Here is a 23392-nt window from a genome sequence, read left to right on the forward strand (position 1 = left end):
AGTTTCCTTTCCGTCCCTTTTCAGACTCTCTAAAATTGAAAAAGGACCGAGTTATCTTTGTCGTTAAACTCGTTAAAACCAATAGCGACAAACTTGTCCATGTAGACAAGAACGAGTTTCACTATTGCTAGGCTCGTTAAAACATAGCGACGGGTTTGCCCGAAGGGCAAATTATAGAAAAAGCATATGTTATCCTCCTCAAGCTTGATAAAAATAAAGAGGTACTAGTTGTTATACTAAAAAATGTCACCTTGACTACTTACAGTTAGTATGGCTCAAATCAACAGTCATGCTACCCTCTTGGGCAAGTCTCATGCCTCTGTTATCCATCTCAAACTCAAAGAAGAGAGAAAGTCTTGTAAAAACTATGTTTATCTCTGGGGTCGCAGGTTCTCTCTAGCCTTACCTGCGGGGACGCTGACCATGTTCACAAAATCTGCGTCCATGGACGCTCTGTATGTTAAGGGACAGGTGCGTCCCTCTGTAAAAGGCAAAATGCGCGAGTTTTATCTTGAAAAAGTTACTTGTGGTTACTTCTAGAACATTCTAGAGGTCGGTTTGATGAAATGGATGCGCCTCCAGTTGGTTCATGTATCTCTATTAAGGGGGAACTTATCCCATCAATAAGGGAGCTATCCCACCCAAAGAGGGGGATGATCCCATTGATAGTGGACCTGAATAACCTCTTTACAGCACTATAAATAAAGACATTGAGCCAGAGGGAGAGGAGGTTGGAGCTATACATTTTCTTTGGGTAAATGCTGCAGGATTTAGGTCTTCCATTAGAGCCTTTGTGAGGAGAGATTGTCTTCACTTGATTCTACTTGGAAGAGGGTGAGCTTTGTCAAAGTAGAGGAAAACCCTTGATGGACCCTGGGAGGAACTTGCACAACACCAAGGCCAGGTTGTAAGAGTTTCTTTGTTTCGTTATTAATACAAACTGGTTTATTTTTCTCAATAGCTTGTGTTAATGAGTTATTTCATGTGTTCCTTGGTCTGCATGTTGAATATATGTTTTATTATATGAAATGAAAGTGCTTGGTAATTGTTTGATTGTTTGTGGTTGCAGGAATTGACTTGAAGGAGGAGCTCATCCGGATCGTCAAGAACGGACTTCAACAACAGCGTTTTGGAATAAGGTAAGCCTAAACACTTGTAGTTTTCATGTTGTAAAAGGTGTATTTAGAGAAAGATCACTCCATTTTGTCTTGTTTGTCATTAGAATGTCTTAGACATCTAGGAAGGTCAGCCGTGTCCGCACCCTTGACCAATTCCGTGTGACACTAGTCAGCAATGACTGGGGAAAAATTGGGAAGAAAACTTGAAGAAAATTTATTGGTAGCGAGTCGCTCTTGAACATGACACTTTCACTCCATCACCATGATTGAGTCGGGTTGGGTTATTCTGTTCACTGGTCATATTACCATTGGTCCACTGTACCATCCATCTTTGGGGTTAACGCTACCAATCCATTTTAGTGTCGCCGATATGTTCAAGAGAAGTCGATCAGAGAATTCACCAACCCATCTTGTGTCTCATCCGTTGCAATACCTTTACGCTTCATTCTTTAATGACTGCCACCCTAAACCTTGTATCATTAGATCATTTTCACCTCCAAAAGTCATTTGCTCTGTTCCGTGTCATAGGTGTGGGATTCATTAAGGCTCTCTTACGACGGGTCACTTCTTTTCGACATCAGCTCATTATCCAAGAAGTCGACCTAGGAACAACCCTTTCAGTACTTTGAAGCTTGCATGCCTCAATGGCAAGTTTCTCACTTTCGGCGACAGGTTTACATCAATGGCCTTCGACCGAGAGATTTTGCGTGGTGTTCGACGCCAAGTCCCATTTTCACACCACGCAAATTGTACTGTCGTACCTTGAGGGTCATCATCATTATCAGTGATTCCTCTCGCGCCTATTAACAACTTACATCATTGGCTGGTAATCAGGCGATGTCTTTCCATGTTCGACTCCAGAACATTTTTCACATGGATCGACTTGTACTTCGGGCGAAGATTGGACGAGTTTGAAGACCCCGGATCTAGTTTCATCCATCCGAGCTGCGATATATTCAGGAAAATAAAGACATCAAATGTACATCATTGTTGCACAGATGATCATCTGAATCAAAGGATGATGGCTCTATCAGAATCATCAGTCTGCCACACAGACGGTTGTCTGTCCTATGTACATGAAAATGAATTTATAAAGCTGAGCATGGGAATGCCCACCTTAGCTAGATCATGAAAATGTTATGAAGATAATGTATTGTATTGTATCTTATTATAGGTCGCCTTCCAGTTTGAAAAACCTCGAATCCTCATGATAAAGCATTTCACCCGACATCAAAAGATTAACGACTTCATGCTTTAGGGGGCAACTGTTATAGACATTTTTGGGCAGTGCAACCCCAATCATATATGTCCATAAACCAAGGCCTTCTGAGTCCCTAAAAGTTTTGTTTCATGCCCTAAAGGAACAAGGTCAGCTGATTACATCATCTCCCAGAAGTTCTCCACAGAAAACTGCTCAGAACTGGTCAAAACTAGACCATATAGGTTTCTCAGTGCTAAGGGTGCGATGCATCTCACCTGCCCAGTGTAAAAGGTGCAATGCATACTGGAAAGCCCTTCTGTAGGGTGCGATGGGCAAGAATGGACAAATGGCAGAGACAGTTTGCGAGGTGGATGATCATGGAATCTTCCAGAAACTTCTCTTGTGACACTTGCCTCTCTGAATTCACCCAGGGATGAGTAAGAGATCATCAATCTCCAAGTGGAATCAAGAACTATCAGAGAGAATACACTAATCAAAATCCCAGAAGCTGACTCACCTCCCTGCAATCATCTATATATGGATCCCTCATCCCAGAGATCCAGAGGCTGTAATTTTGTATCATGTAAGGAAGTGTTGTTGGTTTCCTAGTGGAATATCATAGTGTTGGGTGATCTAAGCTTTTCATGAGGTCAAGAAGGGCTTTCATGCTGGGAGGATGACGCTGGGTCAAATCAATGGGTTGTAATCCTCTCTTCTAATCTTTACATCAATAAAGCTATTCAAGTTTTCCTCCACATTCTTGCATGTTTGATAATATATGCATTTGTGTGGTCAATATATATCTGGTCCTATATTGCTTATGATTGTAGATCTCTGCACTTTGAAGGTATTATGCTGCTTTGACTTTACAGGTACTCTTTGAAGCAGAGTGGTCAAGGGAGAAGCGGCAAAGACCTGTCGGTGAGGAGAAGGAACAAGCAAATAACCAAGCGAAATATCGAGGTTGGTATTCTTTGATCTTCTCCTATCTACTTCTCATAAACGAAAACGAAAGTAACTTTAATCTGTTTGTTTCTAAGATAGCTACCCGTCTTAGTGGGACTAGCATCTCTGCATAGACACTAGATTTCATGATAACGCCATGTTTCACAATGTTTTATATTGGATCCACTTCTCTCTGCAATCAAACATTTGTGAGCCACATTTCTTCCTTTTTCATATTGGACTCACAATAATATCTATGCTCATACAATTGAATACAATCTATAGCATAACAAATAATCTTCCCTCAAACCAACTCAACAACACACTCAACAAACCCCAATATATTAACTTTCTTCACCTCCGTAGCATATATACATCAACCTAATAATATCACTCATCCACAAATATATTGATTACATAGAATAGTTACTCATGAAGATGTAAACCCTGTAATCACAAACTTGTCAGTAACTCTATAGTAATGCCATCGCTCTAACTATGCATACAATATATAATCTACCGTGACTTCTACACAAAACTCAAGCTCTGTCTCTACAACTAATCCATGCACTCTCTAATACAGGAGTATCAAACATCTACTACAACAATAAACTCTCCAATAGAACCCCAACAACACAAATATATAAGCAATATGAACTTTGATCCAAAGTCTCTCTAGTAGTAGCTACAACAACAATCCATTCTCCATATGAGCAACAACATAATACTAGAATTTGCATGCAAATTTTGATAATATATTCTCCATAATAACTCTCAACATGTCTACAATATTGCTCCAAATATGATCTCTAATTTTCACTGTATCTACAATGTTGTAGCTCATATTCTTTCTGTATCTAACCCCTTCTACCTCACACTTTGGCATTTTATCAATGAAGAAATATGCAATTAATACAAATCACTAATCCTCATTATATTTGACATGATCACCTTCTAGACTGAGGAGTGACCTTCCTCGAACTATTTAACCAAATATCATGTGAAAAAACCATAGAAAATGCTCATGGAATTAATCTAAGTGCATGGGCAATTCAATAAATCCACCTATAGGTTATAACATGCCCTCTACTCTCAGGAATGTTGAAAAGTGGGTAGTTATGGGATGAATTTCCCATAGAAACCCTAAGTCCCCAAGAGTAACCCCTTCAGCCCCAAACAATATCATAACGAAAAATTCAATTGGATTAAAATCAAATATTACTATTAGTAATTGAATGACAATGTGAGAAAGAAATTATTTAGAAAAAATTCAAATTTGAAATTCCCTCCATGATTTGGCCTCTAACATCAAGGCGACTCATCTTAAGATGCGATAATAAATATATATCTATATATATATATATATATATATATATATATATATATATATATATATATATATATATATATATATATATATATATATATATATATATATTGGCTCTCATATTCCTCCATTCAATGGTGTTATTCGATGATATTTTGTGGTCATTTCTAAGGTAGAAACAACTCATAAAGGTGGTTCCTCTTAGTCGAATTTATGGGTGTCTAAGGATAAATTATCTCTATAGATTAATCAACATTCTTAACACTAGTATCTGTGATGTGAAGGCTACAAGTTCAATGATCTATGTAATTCACATAATTCCCATGACTTGTTGACTTTCTTTATGGCATGTTGGATGCTACCTCAGTGGACTCAAATGCTTTACAGTTTTTTGATGGAGATTCATCATGGCATCACATATATAACATCGCATATGTTTTTATGCATTGGCATCACATATGTCTTTACACATGGTATCGCATGCGTGACATCACAAATGTTTGTACACATTGGCATTGCATATGATGTATCGCATTTATCTGTGGTACGCATCATACACCATGGTATCACATATATCTATACAGAGTGTTATCGCATCTCTATATGTGGCATAGTATTTCTATATGGATCATATTTATACTCTATATCATCATCACTATGTGGATCTATATTATTGTGTCTCTCAAATCATAGTGTCTCACATACTTTATATGTGGATCTTTGATTGTTGACTTTATCTATGGTTCATTAATCGTTGACATTATCTGTGGCTAGTTGATATATATTTGTAGCATAGAGTATGCATTACTTTGTACTTGTAGTACACACTATACATTACTATGGCATGTATTATATATTGTGTGGCTTGCACATTATACAGTAAATTTGACATAATATAGAGATCTATACAAAAATAATCTATAGTATAACAGTGATTTAGATCTAGTAACAACATTGTCATAGCATAAACCTATTGATGTGGTAGAGACCTAAAGGGATATCGACATAACAATGACCTATGTATTGTAGTGTATTTCTGATATACAATTATGTGTATAAAAACACATATGACCCAGTATGACAGCCCTCATAATAAGTGATGTCTAGCAGACAAAAATTTGTGTGTAGTGATCTGTCAATGTTATACAACAGAAACCTTATTATGGCATACATGCATTAGAGAACTTTTGAGGTCTTAAATGGGCCTCCTAAGAAAAATGTACAACCAAAATAAACTTTATAAGAACCAATAGGATTCAAGATGATGATGTCAACTATGGGGGATGATTCACCATTTTTTGGTTTAAAAAGTAAAGATATTAAAAAATAATAAAATAATAAAACTACTTTTTCAACTTACCTCCCTAAGGTTTTACTCAAATTTTTAGCGGGGGTACTCATTTGATGAAAAATTTAATTCCTCATCCAAGGAGTAACCATGTTGCATACTTTTGATGGACCTTGCTACACGAAAAATGAGAAATACATGAATAAACATGATTGTAATCATGTTTTTTCATGTATTTCTCATTTTTCATGTAGCACGGTCCATCAAAAGCATGCAACATGGGTACTCATTGGATGAGGAATCAAATTCTGCATCTAATGAGTTTTCTCACTCTAAATTTGAGTAAACAAATAGGGAGATAAGTTGAAAATACGAGTTGAAAAAATAGTTATTTTTTCCCTCTAAAATTTGATGATGTAATCGAAACTTATTTTATTATTTCCACTATTATTTTATAATTTCATTAGGAGGCCCATTTTAGAGCTCAAAATTCCCCTAATGGTTGTAACCTCATTATGGCGTAAATCTTGATATTATAGACTTGGCAATGACCTTTGGTGTATGCTCTTTGTTTACGGTAGTGAAATATGGCAATGATGATAATGATCCTATGAAAACGATGGCAGTGTTGCTATCATAGTGATAAAATTTATCTTATGACAAATGTGACTGTGTCTCTATGGTAGAAGTGAGATTGTCATGTGATAGAAACTCTCCTAAACTTGTCTCATTCAGTTCACAAATGAAGTTGTGAACTAACTTCAGTTGGCCTTAGGTGGCCTAATGTAATCAATGTTTTTCATTATGGATGTACTTTGTATCTCAGCTAAATAATTGATGAATATATAATAGAAGAAGAATTTGGATGGGCTTTTCCCCTTGTGGGGTTTTTCCTAGGTCTCTGACCTAACTCCTGGTGTCTCTTTTGGGTATTTTTTCTTTTGTTGTTCCTTATTGTTTTGTTTCATTGTTGATATTTATTGTTATATATAAGTAATTTCTACTGATGATATGATATGGGATGAATGTTATATGAAAAATGTAATATGTAAATGTTGAAAAGTTTATAAATGCAACTACCTACAACATAGAACAATCTAGCCCTATGAAAAATTAATATGGTATCAGAGTTGGGCTGAAAAAAAGTCATTAACATATCACACCGATAACGACACTTATGATGGATCAAACAAAGTGAAAGGGATGAACATGGAACATACCTAAAAGAATATAGCATTTGAGAGAAACCTTAGGAGTGTCCTTCATATGAAAGAAGCCTAGTAAGATTCAGAATTTTCTTGATATGACATGAACTGTAAGATGTCATTTAGCTATTCAAATACCTAAAAAATTCAGGAAAACCCTAGTGTGAATCTTCCTAATATGACATAATCAATGAGAATCCCTCAATAGATTCAGAGAAACCCTAGGAATCGTGTGGTCATCATATACCTTGATGGTTGGACTTGGTTGTCGATGAAAGAAGATCAAGGATACAAGTGACATTTCTTCTGGCAATGGCCTGTGGTTGATGGACAGTTTAGACTCATGGAGGCAAGATCAAGAAGGAGCTAATAACTTCCTTCATATTTTTCTTTAAATATTATGTTATGACATTCTCTTGTTTAGATTTTTCATTTTTAGATTATTTTTTATTCCTCCTACACGAATATTTGAATACCCTTTTTACCAACTTTTTGGATAAAGAAAGTTGATCCTTCTTAAATATCATCATGATGTGGAGAATTACAGGAAGAGTTAGCACTCAGAAGGAGATGAGAGCTTCCTACAATCTATATTAAAGTTAAGTACTTTCAAGACTTATGTCATTTCTTTATGTCACTATTCTTGTCAAATTTATTCTTTCTTTTTATTCTTCTTGCATGAGCATTTTATTTGTTTCACTAACTTCTTGGATGAGGATGTGATCCATCTTGAGTATCAGTCGTATGGAAAGGATAGCAGGAAGTGAAAGCTCCTATAGGAAGTCGGTACAGGAAAATTCAGAGGGAGTTGGATTAGAATAATATAAGAGCCACCCTTACATCTAAAGAAGAAAGCCAGTCTTTCATCATCACCAGGTACATTTTCATTATGTTTATTATTCCATGAGTACTCTTACTCTTGTTTTGGAATCAATAAAAACATTTCACAAATGTGAAGATCAAATTCTCTACATTGATATTGAGAATAATATCGATCCATCCCATGATTAGAGTGGAACTTGATAAATGGATAAGAGCACAAATATTGAAGGAAGAATTCCATCTCTCAAGTTGACATCTATGGTTGAAGAGGATTATTATTCAGAGGGAGTAGATTGAGTGCAACAATTTGATATGATGTTGAGAGAGATATATCCTCCATGAAAGGACCATTCTTATTATTTCAATATCAGAGGCTTATATTATATGAATTAGTGATAAGGAATACTCAGATGGAAAGGATTGTAGCTCCTACTATAGAATGCACTAATCAAACGTATGTGAAGATGACTTCCTCCATGATGTACATAAGGAAGGAGTATAGTTGGAACTACTTTAATGATTTTAGTGACATGAGATTAGATTCATCATTACAGATGAAAGAAAGTCTCATATGGACTCAAATGAGCCCTCTGGTCTTAGCATGCTTAGATTGATGGTCATATGATGCTGACATCAACTTTTCTTTACATTGAAGTTATGTCTTTGATATTTGGTTTTGTATGCTAATGATTTAACTATGATAGGGCCATACCATCTCAGTATTCAGTGCTAGAGGAAGCTAACCTCAGAAAATTGATGATCTACTTCTTGAGATTAGAAGTGTAACAAAGAAATGATGAGGACTTCCTTACCAAGAGAAGCATGTTGTCAAAGACTTTTCATGATGGTTTACACTAAAGAAGCTAAGAGAGCCTCCTCTCCAGATTCATTTTTGATGGATTCCCATCATAAGCTGATAGTTATGTGGATTCTTAATTTGCAGTATGTTCTTTGAGCCTTATAGAGACTAGATATATTGGAATGTTGTGAAGTTTAGCTGAGACACACTATCAGAGACTTGAGACTTTATGGATATAATAATGCTAAGAATATTGTTGACTAGAAGAGCACATCTGAGTGTTGCCTTAGGTCTGCCCTAGTTCTTAGATGATTTCCTAGCATAGAAATATATTGCTTTGAGAGGTAGTGTGCATTGTTTCTGGCATGGTTGGTTGTGGGATAGTATGGTTGATAAATCTCTTTGGAAAGTTATTTAAGGATATGTTAGGCAAGACTATTATATGTTGTGACAAAGTATGGGATATGACATGTAGAGAATCATGTGTTCCATGAAAAGTTAAAGAACATTGAGATCAAATATTACTATATATGGGATATGATGCAGAAAGGAGTTATGAGACTCCATCACATTTTGATTGGTGAATAGGTAGACAATAGGATCCTTGTGTTGCAGCATGGAAGCTTGTGGTTGACCCAATATTCTCTAGGTGTCATGCACTATGGCTAGGAATAATAGTCGTATGCCTAGTGAAAGCACTAATGAGAAGGAGAGGTCCCGGGTTGATTGAGAACATTGAGCTATTTTCTTCCACTTTGTTTGAGCTCACAAAGAGAGGAATTGAGGCAGAGAACTCTTGGGGTTGAGGGAACTCTGTACAATAGGATAGTTTGTGTTCCTTACCCTGTACAATAATTCCTATCCTACCTATTATCAAGCCATTGGATAATTTGTGATCCTTACCTTCCATCGTAAGTTGTATCATGCCTATTGTCTCTCTTGGTCTTGACAAAGTATACCCCAGTTGGAATCCTACTCACAAGTTAGGCTTATTGGGATTGTTTCCCACCCATCTGGCCAATGGGTGCTAGCTACTTGAGTTAGGTATGATTCATGCATCATGGTAAGTGGTATCCCGCTCAAGTTAGGGATGAAAGTGTTTTACCTCTGACTTGAGGGTCAAGATGGGCATATCAATAGAAAAAAGGATAAAGTGTGATTCTTACCTTTTGTGGTAAGTGTATCCTACCTATTATCACCAGGAATTAGGATAGGTGTGATCTTGACCCGTCATGGTAAGTGATATCCCTCCTATTGTTTGTGGATATAGGGTGGTATGGGAGTTGCCCTATTAAGACATCATTTTTCAGCTAATGATCAAAGGAATCAAGTTGAGACAAGATTTAATGAGATGGATGACCTGTTGATGTAGCTGAGATGAAGGTCATGAGATTTGACTTGGAGACTAGTAGGGTTTGGAGGATTGAACTCCCCTACCATTAAATATGCATTATTCTTCTTTTATGAGACAAGACAAGATGTTATGATGATGCAATTTATTGCCTTATTGTATTGAGATATGTCATCCGATAAGAGTCTTATGATGTAGATGGAAATTCCTCCTAAGGTGAGAGGAAGTGTTGAAAAGTGGGGAAATTATGGGATGAATTCCATACAACCCGTAAGTCCCCAAGAGCAACCCCTTGAGTCCTAAAGAAGATCATAATGAAAATTTTAATTAGATTAAAATGAAATAATATTATTATTTATTTAATGACAATGTGAGAAAGAAATTATTTAGAAAAGTTTTGAATTTGAAATTCCCTCCATAAGTTGGCCTCTAACTTCAATTTGGCTCATCCTAAGATGTGATAAAACTTCTATATATTAGCTCTCTTATTCCTCCTTTTAGTAGTTTTATTCGATGATATTTTGTGGTGATTTATGAGGTAGAAACAACTCGTAAAGGTGGTTCTTCTTGGTTGAATTTATGGGCATCAAGGATAAATTTTATCTATGGGTTAATCAGCGTTCTTAGTCGTAGTCTCTATCACGTGAAGATTACAAGTTCAACTATCTCTATAATTCACATAATTTCCATGACTTGACCTTCTCTATGGCATGTTGGTCGCTACCTTAGTAGCTTTAATATTATATTCTATGACTCTGATACTTTACAGTGGTTCGATGGAAATTCATCATGGCATCGCATATATGACACCGCATATGTCCGTACACATTGGCATTGCATATATGACATTGCATATGTCTGTACGCATTGGCATCACATGTGTGACATCACATATGTTTGTATACATTAGCATCACATATGTTGTATCGCATTTATCTGTGATATGCATCATACACCATGCGATCACATATATCTATACACAATGTTATCATATCTCTATATGTGGCATAGTATTTCTATATGGGTCATATTTATAATCTATATCATCATCACTATGTGGCATATTATTCCTATATGGATCATATTTATACTCTATATCATCATCACTATGTGGCTCGATATTACTGTGTCTCTCAAATCACAGTAGCTCACATACTTTATCGGTGGCTCATTTATTGTTGACTTTATATGTGGTTCATTGATCATTGACATTATATGTGGCTAGTCAATATATATTTGTGTCTTAGAGTTAACATTACTCTATACCTATAGTACACATTATACATTACTATGGTATGTATTGTATACTTTGTGGCCCGCATGTGATATAGTAACTTTGACATAATACAAATATCTATGTAATAGTCATCTATAATATAACAATGATCTGGATCTAGTAATATTTGGGCAAATTATAGAATTATAATTTGATAGACATGAATTATCGACCAGGGGTAGGTAAGATTGTGAGATGTTGCGAAAAATATATGCAAGCTAATACTGTAAGTGTTGTTCTAAATAAAATCACACACACACAACTTCAAGAACTCTTTTCCTCATCAACACTTAGCAGCAAAGGCTATGGAGTAGATAATTCATCTCTCTATAGCACCTAGAATTGTTGATGCAGATCAAGAAAAGATACAAACCCAAACAAAATCAATTAACTTGATTCAAACTTTGCATAACAGAAATGGAAGCCTATTCAACAATTCCAAATCATTCATCAAATAAGCTCACATTTAACCATCATTCACAAGCTGTTACAAATTAGAAAAGAGAACTACAAACTGTGTACTAATTCTATTGATGCATGACAAGAATAAATGGAAATAAAACAAATCTGCAGCTGCATGACTTGCGAGTAAAGGGGCCCCTCCCTTACTCACAACCCCTTCAACTACGAAAGGAGTTACTCAATGAAATTCAACAGAACATCAAGTATTATATTAATCTGGAAAATATATAGTAATACAGGTCTGATATATTCAATATGTCCTTCTTCTCTCCATATCCTCTCTATCCCCCCCAATAAACATAAAGGTCTTTTATACAAATACATGGGCATAATCTACCTCAAATTAGAAAATATAACATCCTACAACTGCTGGCTAACAATATTTGACAAAGATAGCATAAATAAGTATGATGAGTTCGATCCATGATTGAAAGCATGGATTGAACAAATTTCATGAAGCTGCTAGAACTACCTCTTAATACGGCCATCTGAAAAAGGAACGAAGGTCTGGTCGGTTTCAATGGCAGTTCTAAGGCGACCAATGGGACAACATCCATATTAGTGACTTTCTCAACAAAACCCAAGTCTTCATTCTCCTCGAGGCTGACTAGAACATGCTCAACCATGGATATCATTGCAAGAAATCAGGGCGGTTATAGGAAATATCCGTATCTACAGGAAATCGATGAAGTTGCAGGAAATTGCGGAGTAGCTGCAGGAATCTCGGAACTGCTTTAGAAAATGGTTGATTTGCGCAATATGTGATTAGCCCCTTTGACATTCTAGGTGATTCAATAGATAAATTTTTAACTTCAAAAATGCTTAGGAATTAAAGTAAAATGATACATTTTAAATAATTTTCATACTGTCAAGTTCACAACACCTTCTTGGTCAAAATACACAAAAGATGGTAAAATAGGGTGTTCAAGGATTAAGAAAGGTTCAAAATAAAGGGTTTAAGACCTTAGAAATGCCATCAGAAATGAGAAAAACTGGGACTCAACATCTCCCCCACACATAGATTCTTTCATGTCCCTTATGCAAGAAAAAATGTTCCTCTAGGAAGAAAATTCAATCCTTGCTCTAGGCCGCAGCTACTGTAGCTAGGTGGTCTAGGTGTGCCCTATTAGATTCTGCTTTCTGTACCTTGTTACGATACTCTTCATTCTTCTTCTGCAAATTATCAATATGAACATGATGTTTTTTCATAATACGATAGGTCTTCTGATGTTTTTCTTTCCATGCTTCCACCTCTTTCTGCAATCGCAAACTATTCTCCTCCAAGGTCTTATTTTTTTTCCGGAGCACCCATTTAGACAAAGTGAGCTCATTAATGGTCTCCTCCATCTCCTTCCGAGATTTCTTTTTCTTAGAGGTTCCTTCATCCACATTCTGTCCTTGAGAGGACTAAGGTGGACTTGGTTCCTCCCTTTCTCAGCCATCTTCAATTGTTTTCTCCCCGCTTTCCTGCAGCAATGGTCCTTGGAAAGATGAAGTTTACCACTCTTCTCTATCGATAAACTCAACCAATTAAATCTTCTCTTGTTCCCCTTAGGCAAGTCCCGGAGCTTATTATCCTTATTTTTAGTCTTAATGTGTTGTTCCTTATCCTCTGAAATTTCCTTTGTCACTAGCTTCGCTGCCTAGCTTCTCGTAAAATTCCTAGCAAGAGTAGGTACCCTTTGATGCCTTAGGCATTTTCCCCATAGTTTCCTTGACTACCACCACTTCTTCATCTTTCTTCACCTCCTCAATTAGCTAACCATGGGTCCAAGGTTTCTTTTTAGGCCTCTCCACCAATTCTGCTTCTTTAGTTTCAGGTACATCAGGCTCCTTCTCATCGTCAACAAAATAATTCTCAGTCAAGAACTTATCCCATCTTTTTCCTTGTTACTACAAAACCTCTGTCATAATGATTTTTACCAGTCCATGATGACAGAGGTTCTCCTCTATATGGGCAGCCCTCTCCTTAGCAGAGGTATCCATTTTCATGAGAAACATTCTAAGATAGTAGGGTAAATTTAGGGGCTTATCTCTAAAATGGCCTAAAAGATGAATATGAAACAGAAACGCTAAACCATAGCGACCCTCACAAGTGATATATTTCTGCAGAAAAAACAAAAGTTGGTGGTACTTACTTCTGAGGAGTTCCTTGGAAATTCCTTTACTCCAATTCGGGTTTGTGTGTTATTTCCTAAGAAAGGGCGCACACATTTCCTTCTTAAATCGCTAGTTCTTGAGCCGGTGCTCTCCATCCTGTTAAATCTCGCATTCTCGCATGCTCGTGCTACCAGTTCCTCTGTCAACTTAAATCTCACATTCCCCACTTGCGCCTTGTCACCATTTAAGTTTAAGGCGAAGGAATTTGTAGCGTTCGAGTTGTGATGGCTATATTTCATGAACAGGGCAGCCAACCTGCCTTCTCCAACCTCGCCTTACTCTATGGGTAGGCGTCAAGTAGTGCGGGACCCTGCGGCTCATATCCTACAACATACCTCATTTTTACCATAGCTAGGAGCAGAAGAGGGAGCAGAGCTCAATTTCATTCACTGATAGGTTTCATAAAAAGGCTTAGTTAGGAAAGACTCGGGAGCAATCTGCAAATCCGAGAGACACAGAACGTGATCATGATTTCCATCATGATCCGTTCTGCGAAATAAATATCGGGAAGATAACCAACATACACATCAAGATAATAATTGGGAATGGGGATTCATGTTATTACACAAATGGCTCGTAGCCACCTTATTCCGCGATGGTGGCCATGACTCGTACTTATGCAAATTTAGAATTTTCGTACCATTACCTTTTCTTACCCTAAGTATTATGACGTCAAAACGTACCTTCGATCTTAGCTTACAACAGTCAGTAATTTTGATGATGCCTGTTCCTACCTTAAAATTATAAACCACTTCAAAATCATGTCAAAGGAAAGATCATGTAGCTATGTAGCCTCAAATAATAATGATGGTAATTTCCAGATTATGTATAATATGCTCTGCTTGAGCTCATTATCCAGGAAATAATTGTTTTCTACAGGAAATGCAACTGCTAGAATTTTCTAGAGGAAATACATCTATAGGAAACCATATTTTCCCCTTCTTGTACAGTTCACTACACACAAATAAATGCGTTGAGGTCGAATGTATAGTGGAATCGCTAGATTACTATCCATTAAGGTCAGTTGTTAACCAATGTGAGGCCCATCACCGATGATGAGAGTGAGGACCAAGTTACATCTGATGCATCCTTTCATGTGTGAATGTATGAGTTGTTGTCGAACCCCCTGTAGGATCCACCAGTCAAGGAGCCATAATGAATCGCCATTGTTACTAACAAGATAGCATGTCATTAATGTATACAAGCTTCAAGGTATAACCAGTCTCTAATATTGAAACCAAGATAGTTTTCTGATGTCGATGGGCCAAGATCATTGGAAGGAGGGCCTTAAGAAATCCCACATCAGTCCAACACGAGAAAACCAAAAATTGTCTTGAAAAACGAAATTTATTCTAAGGATCGAGAAGGATCTACTAACCTATTATTTTAATGAGCCCAGGACAATCCATGCACGCCAGATTTCAATTTTAGAGAGTCTAATACTGAAAAAGAAGACTCTAGAGTCCAAGGGGGCTCCTTTTCCATAATTAGTCCATTGGGCTCGGAAAAAGGAATAAACTTGTACCCAACAGAGGTCCCTCTCATGGTTTAATGAGCACAAGAAGGAACAAAGTAAGCTCAGTTTATTGCAGCAGAAGATCAAGAAGAGGTAGTGAAAGGAATGACCACCTTTCCCACCATTTCCAACTCTTTCTTCTTCAAAATCACTTCGATTTTTGTCGGGTCAATTTTAATTCCTGCAACAGAAACATGATGATCCAAGACAACGCCTTCAGGCATGATTAGAAATCACTTTTCACTACTTAATGAAATATTAGTCTCTGTACATCTTTGTAAAACCTTCCTAAGATTAAGTAAAGCCTCTTCAAAAGTATCACCCACCACCGTAAAATCATCCATATAAACCTCTATGCAATCATATAAAAGATCATAGAAGATACCAAGTACCATATCCGTATCTGCATATTCCCAAGAAAATGTGTTTGAAAAATCTTTCAATATCTAATTTAATCGATTTTCCTGTTCACAAGTTAGGGCAGAATTGATAATTAAAGTTTTTTCAGGGAAAGATCTCAATTACCTTGCTTCCACCGTCAGTCGTTGATTCTGCAAGAAAGACAGAGAGGAGGGATGAACCTAATTCAGATGTTGTACTATGGTCTTGGAAGTTATGCTCATCAATGACATCTATCTCATGATTTTACTGCCCCTCTAAGTGCTGGGAAAAATCAGGGTTTGAAATAAAGCAATTAATTAAATTATCCCCACTGTTTTCTTTAAGGCCCATAGCTTGGGCTATTGTCAAAACTGGTTGAATAATTTTTGAATTAAGTTCTTCCTCAAGGTTAGAAAATTATATATTACGGAGCAATGGAACACATAAAAATATTGCAAAAATATAAACACAAAAAACGCATAAAACAAGAGAGACAAAGATATACGTGGTTCACCTAGTTTGGGCTACGTCCACGGAGAAACAACCAGTCCTTCTTTTATTATATTATCCAGCAAACTGAAGATATACAACCTATAGCAGATCCACTGTAACACCCTCTTCGCTCTAAATCTCCTCTCTTCCTTACTCAAAATACAGATCTACATAGACGAAATACAATTCCCTCATATATAGTAAGGGGTTGCTTTCTAGGGCAAAAGACCCTAAATTAAACATAACTTCTACCGTCAGATCATCCGCCTAATGAACAGCCCAGATTGACTAGAAATTACTAGACTTTTACAAGGAAATTTTACATCTATTTTTGGCTTCAGGGGAGTTGCCCTCGAACCCCCGCCTGGAGACCACTGGCCCCCGCACCCCCCCCCCCACGCGGAGGGGTGTACAGTCTTCCAGGGGTATACATCGAGCTGAAACCTTTGAAGACAGAAGATAATCAAGCTCCACACCCAACAATCTCCCACTTGGAGACTGATTATAGTAATTCCACCGCTGCTTCATTTGCTAGACAATGACTCCACTTTCGACCTGGCTGTTTCTCATCTTCTTCATCATACTTGAAGACCAATTGAAACTAAGAAAATTCTCAGTTTCTCCCTAGTTACAACTTTTGTTAGCATATCTGCAGGATTCTCGCTAGTGTGTATCTTTTCCAGCTTCAACTGCCCATCTTCCAATGCTGAATGTATGAAATGGTACTTGAGCTATGTATGTTTAGTCTTGGAATGAAATGTAGAGTTCTTTGCAAGATGTATGGCACTCTGGCTGTCACTGTATAACCTGCCTAACTCCTACTTCTTACCCAATTCATCCAGAAACCTTTGTAACCAAATCATTTCTTTACTAGCCTCTGTAGCAACAACATACTCTACTTCTGTTGTCGAAAGTGCAACAACACTTTGGATTTTTGAAACCCAACTAAAAGTTGTTCCACCTACAATAAATACATATCCTGTAGTGCTCCTCCTGTTATCTCTGTCACCTGCCATATCTACATCAACATATCCCTGTAGAGTAATGTTTGAACCACCAAAGCATAATGCTTGATTTGTGGTACCTCTCAAATACCTGAGAATCCACTTCACTGCCATCCAATGTTCTTTTCCTGGATTGTTCATGTACCTTCTTACAACTCCCACTGCATGTACAATATCAGGCCTTATGCAGACCATTGCATACATTAAGCTTCCAACTGCTGATGCATATGGAACTTTAGACATATGAGCCATTTCTTCCTAAGTCTTTGGACACGCCTCCTTACTTAATTTGAAATGGCTAGCCAAAGGTATACTAACTGGTTTTGCATTTTGCATATTAAACCTTTTCAACACCTTTTCTATGTACTCACTTTGGTTTGGTCTAGATAAACCAAAAACACATCCACTTTTACAACTTCGTTATTTTCAACCATGATTTTGTATATCTACACATTCATTGCTAAACACACTTATAGATATCTATGTTCGGATTCTAAATATATTTTTTTTTCAACAATTAATTATTCATTTTTTTTTGGACTGTAAACAAACGAAGACTTACAAGATTGTTAGGAATAATAATAATAAAATTATGAATTGTTGGGTGTGAAGCTTGATTATCTTCTTTATTCAAAGGTATCATCATGTTGACCCCTGTTCATAACTAGCGGTAATGTTTCCCATTTAATCGCCATTAGGGGGGTCTATGGGGGGCGATGACGATTTTATGAGCCCCCCCCCCCGGCGGGGGTTCAGAAGCAGTGCCCCCAAAGCTAAAAATAGATGTAAAATTGCCTTGTAAAATATTGTAATTTCGTAGTCAATCTGGGCCTTTCATTAGATAGATTATTTGATAGTAGAAGTTATGTTTAATTTAGGGTTTTTTTTCCCTAGAAGGCAACTCCTCTCTATATATGAGGGAATTGTATTGCGGTTGTGTATATGTGTATTCTGAGCGAGAAAGAGAGAGGAGACAATGTGAGAGCGAAGAGGAAATTAAAGTGGATCTGTTGTAGGTTGTATATCTTCATTTTGTTGGATAATATAAAAGGAAGGACTAGTTGTTTCTCCATGGACGCAACCCAAACTAGGTGAACCACGTATATCTGTGTCTCTCTTGTTTTATGCATTTTATATGTTTGTGTTTCTGCAATATTTTATGTGTACCATTGCTCTGTAATATATAATTTTCTAACAACATCTTAAGACCCTCATACTAGGGCCTAACAGTCAACCTAGTCATTTTAGGGCTCCACTATGCTTTAAAAAAAATCAACAATTAAAATTTATGAAAAAATAATGATGCAAAAGATGTATTTGTTATCTACGATCGTACCAATTTGTTTAAAACAAAATCAAACATTTAGATACCAAGTCAAAGACCTAAAATGAACATATGAATTATGTTTTAGAGGGAAAAAAAGAATAGTCTTTAAGTGTAATTTTTTTTTTTGTTTCGAGAGAATTGGGCGAAAACAATAGTGTCCAAATCTTGATTTGTGTTGTTTAAACTAGTTTTTTGACTGCATATATGGATTCGACACCCTCAAAAACCAATGGGGCACTTCAATTATGAAGAGTTCACCTATCAAACTCGTGGTTTTAATGAATCCTTGCTAAATTCTAGAGAAATTAGATCAAAAAATAAATAAGAAAATTTTCCAAAAAGTCGCACTTAAAGACTACTACTGAAAAAATAACAAGTTAATCTTAGAAAAACACTATTTTTTCAGTTATACAAATTTTCCATATATAAAAGTTATATATTCAAAAAATAAATTGATTGTATGTTTTTCATCATTTTACACAATGTCCGGAAAAATTATTTAAATACCTCTCATAATTATTTTCTAGTTACAATTAATATATATTCTATAGTAAATATAATAAAAATAAAAAAAAATTATTTTATAATGAAATATATATATATATATATATATATATATATAATTGATTTTTCTACTCATTATAAATTAATTAAATTTAATAAAAAATTCAATATCAATATAATTTTACATAATATAGTTTTCACAATTTCATACATGGAACATCAATTTTTTTTAAATGACCAATCACTTATATATATAAATTATTAATAATTTAATAAAATAATAAAAAATGTCATTAATTTTTGTATTTTAAATTTTTAACTATGTCGGAATTTTGTTTTTTTATATATCTTATGCATCACAATACATCTCATCATAGCGTTAAGATTAAGCAAATATTTAAATAATGCATTTAGTCAACTAGTTTTATGCATTAGTTTCATTATGAGGTTCTTAACGTGTATGAGGTTCTTAATTATTTTTGGCTAAAAAAAATTGAAGACTTACAAGATTTTTGGGAAGAATAATAATAAAATTATGTATATTTTAAGACCTTTACACTTGGCGTAACAATTAACCTGGTCATTTTAGCGCTCCATTATGCTTAAAAAAATATTTAGCATTAAAATTGAAAAATAGTGATGCACTAAATCCATCCATATAATCGTACTAATTTGTTCCAAAAAAATTAATTATTTAACTACCAAACCAAGGACTTAATACAGACCTATAAATTATTGTTTCAAACAAATTTAATCATTTAAATACCAAATTAAAGACTTAATAGTCTTCAAATGTGAATTCAATCATTTAAATAATAAACTAAAAATTTAATAGTCTTTAAGTGTGATTTTTTAGACTTTTAGGTGTATGATTTATTAATAGAACTTAAAGCCAAAAGATAAAAATAAAAATAAAAATTAACTCCTTAACTTTTTATTAACAAAAAAGGCTCAACAAATTAAACTAACTTTAAAATTTTTTAAATTTATTTCTATATTCTATGATGATGATGATGATGATGATGATGATGATGATGATGATGATGATGATGATGATGATGATGATGATGATGATGATGATGATGATGATGATGATGATGATGAAAGTAGTTAATGTCTACTGAGACCAAATTGGTCTAGAACTTAAAGCCAAAAGATAAAAATAAAAATAAAAATTAACTCCTTAACTTTTTATTAACAAAAAAGGCTCAACAAATTAAACTAACTTTAAAATTTTTTAAATTTATTTCTATATTCTATATTTTAGATGATGATGATGATGATGATGATGATGATGATGATGATGATGATGATGATGATGATGATGATGATGATGATGATGATGATAGTAGTTAATGTCTAGTGAGACCAAATTGGTCTATCAGACCTATAATTTTCTTAGTTTTTAATTATCTGGCTCCTCGTCTTTTTTGGCGAGAGTGGTGTTGTAGCTTTCCTTTTTTTTCTCTATGGTCTTCCAACTTCCTTTATCTTGCATCTCCTTCATCTCTTCTGGTTCTTGGGACATTGGTGTCTTAGCTTCACGATCTATTGTGTTCGTCCTTTTGAAGATAGTCGGAGAAGAAGTTTGGTCTAGAAGATCTACTTTGCTGTTAAATGAAGATTTATTTTGTGCGGTATTCGAATCCTCATAACTGTTGATGCTTGAGGGCTCGTTGAGTTCACTTTTTTGTTGTTGGGCGGGGCTTTCTCCTTGCTTGTCTTGAGAGTTGTTTCTTTCTTGCCCGATTTCTTGTGATTCAGAGTTTTCTCTAGAGTATTCTTCTTTGATGATAGTGTAGTGTTCTTTTTGTGCTCCTTCCCACCATGTAGATCTGTGGTGGTTTTTTCTAGCAAAATTTTTCTGGGAGACTTTTGGGCAATTTTTGGCTAGATGGCCTGTCTCAAAGCAGGATCGACATTTGAAGAGGACACTTTCATAATCGAGTTTCTGGTTCCACACATAGTATTTACCTGTTAGGTTTATTTCAGCTGGGAATCTGGTGCTGAAGTCCATTTCCACATAGATGCGTGCATAAGTGGTTCTAGCATATTCCTCTATTTCTGGGCACCTGCAGTAAAATTTCCCAATTGCATTTCCAATGGCTTTTAGCGAGGAGAGATTCTAGAGATGAAAAGGTAGGCTTGGCATTCTCACCCAAACTGGTGATAAGGTTATGACCGCTGTTGAGGGATCGAATAATGGGTTCCATGGCTTCATGAATAGCCCTAAGTTTTCCCAAAACCAATGGCCAGAATCTAGAATACATTGTCTGCTTTTAGGATTTTCAAAATCTACTATAAGGAAACCCCTAGCACAGGGTTAGATATTAATTTCATCAGAAATGACAGGCTTCCATACCTCTGAGATCCAATTGTGGAGAGCTGTTAGCCGCGGTCAAAAACCATTGAACTGGCAGATTAGGGCACTTTCGGAAAACTTCAAAGCCTCATCGAGTGAGGCCTAGACCAAGTGGACAGTGGGAGCTGGGGCTTCACTGATGATATGGGCAGGAGCTTGCCCTCCAGAAGCGGACGGAACTAAGCCAGTAGTTATTTTCGCGAAGCTGGGAGCCATATTTTACTTGCTCGTAGAACCCAGTGGCAGAGAAATAAGGTAGATCTAGATCTAGCCACAGAAGATTGAACAGGTGGTTTGTCTATGAAACAAAAGATTAGATCTAGAACCCAGCCACAGAGAAATATGGTAGAAGATTAGATAGAGATCTAGATCTAGCCTCATAAGATTAGATCTAGAACCCAGCCACAGAGTCTCGGTAAGCCTTTTAATCCTAGCTTTGATAAGAGAGGAAAAAGCATGCCGCTGGGCACATTGCTTTCATAATCGCAGACGTTTGATCCAAAGCAGTGTCGCCAATTCTCCCCTATGATCCCACTATCATAATCCTCAGATTTGAGCCAGAGCTCGACTGCATACCGCCCAGATCTAGAAATATATTTGAGCCGGAGCTCGACAAAACTCTACGAAAGAACCGTGTATGATATTCAACAACCTTTTCTTCACTTTTAATATTATATATAAACTTTTCTTCACTTTATATTTATATATATATATATATATATATAAATACACCTAAAGTAGAAAATTGATTTTGTAAGTATCATGGTGTATTTTTAATATTTTAATGAGTTTTTAATCCTTTCCTTATTATGGTTAAACTAAATTCTAATTTTGTATTTAGGTTTTTTAATCTTATGTGATCGTGTATAAATTCCCTTTTTAAATAATTTCTGTGTTTTTTCTTGAATCTATAAATGTACTTGTTTGATTTTGCTTACCTTTTTTTCACAACTTAACAATGATAGATCTCAAAATATAGTATTTATATCAAAGATGATGATTTATAAAACCTATTAACATCTCAACTAATATCAAATCATTAAATTTAAATTTCTTTAAATTTTCAATTAAGACTTGTATTTTTAGTAGGGGAAGACTTATTTTAATCAAGAGGAGTGTATAAAGAGTATGGAAGGTTATGAACTATTTTTGTATTTATTTTATCTTCTTTCACATGTTTTTAGAGAAACGGTAACCAAAAATCTCACATCCATATACATAAAATAGTATTCACATATATAAAATAATAAGAGTGATGAGAACTTCAAAGAGGACAGTTTTTTAAATGAAATATTCAAAGAATTGTTGATTTACAATTAATTTCAAGCCCATAATAAGATTTCCATTATCTATTTATCTTTCTCGCAATGTTATAATTTCAATTGAGCTTGTGATGGATATCAAATCCAAGATATTCATATCGAGGAACTTCCCTATTTGTTGTTGTAATATAAGAAAGTATCATATGTAATATTTTAGTATTTAATTATCATGACTTTTGTTTTGTCAATATTAATAGTTATTCCCATCTTCAAGCAAAAATGCTAAGCAATTCTTAGTTGCTTCCCATATTCCCAAAAGAACAGTATTGCTAGCATAAAGAAGAAGAGTTATGATACTAGTGATCATGGGTAGCACAACCTATATTTTCCAAACATTGATCTATAGCTTAGTAATATATATGTCAAAAAGAGTAGGGATAAGTGACACACTTGCTTGACTCCAATTGTTCATTAAATTTTTTTTGCCAGCTCTCAATGGTCCTAAAATTGGTAATAACATTCTCATATAGCCTTGTCACAACAACCCTCAACTTGAGAGGAACCATTATCTCTTCCAACATCTTTTGTTG

The sequence above is a fragment of the Pinus tabuliformis genome, chromosome 5_1, assembly GCF_031772625.1.
Source record: "Pinus tabuliformis cultivar Carrire ecotype Pingquan chromosome 5_1, CPIR1, whole genome shotgun sequence".
Lineage (NCBI taxonomy): Eukaryota > Viridiplantae > Streptophyta > Pinopsida > Pinales > Pinaceae > Pinus > Pinus tabuliformis.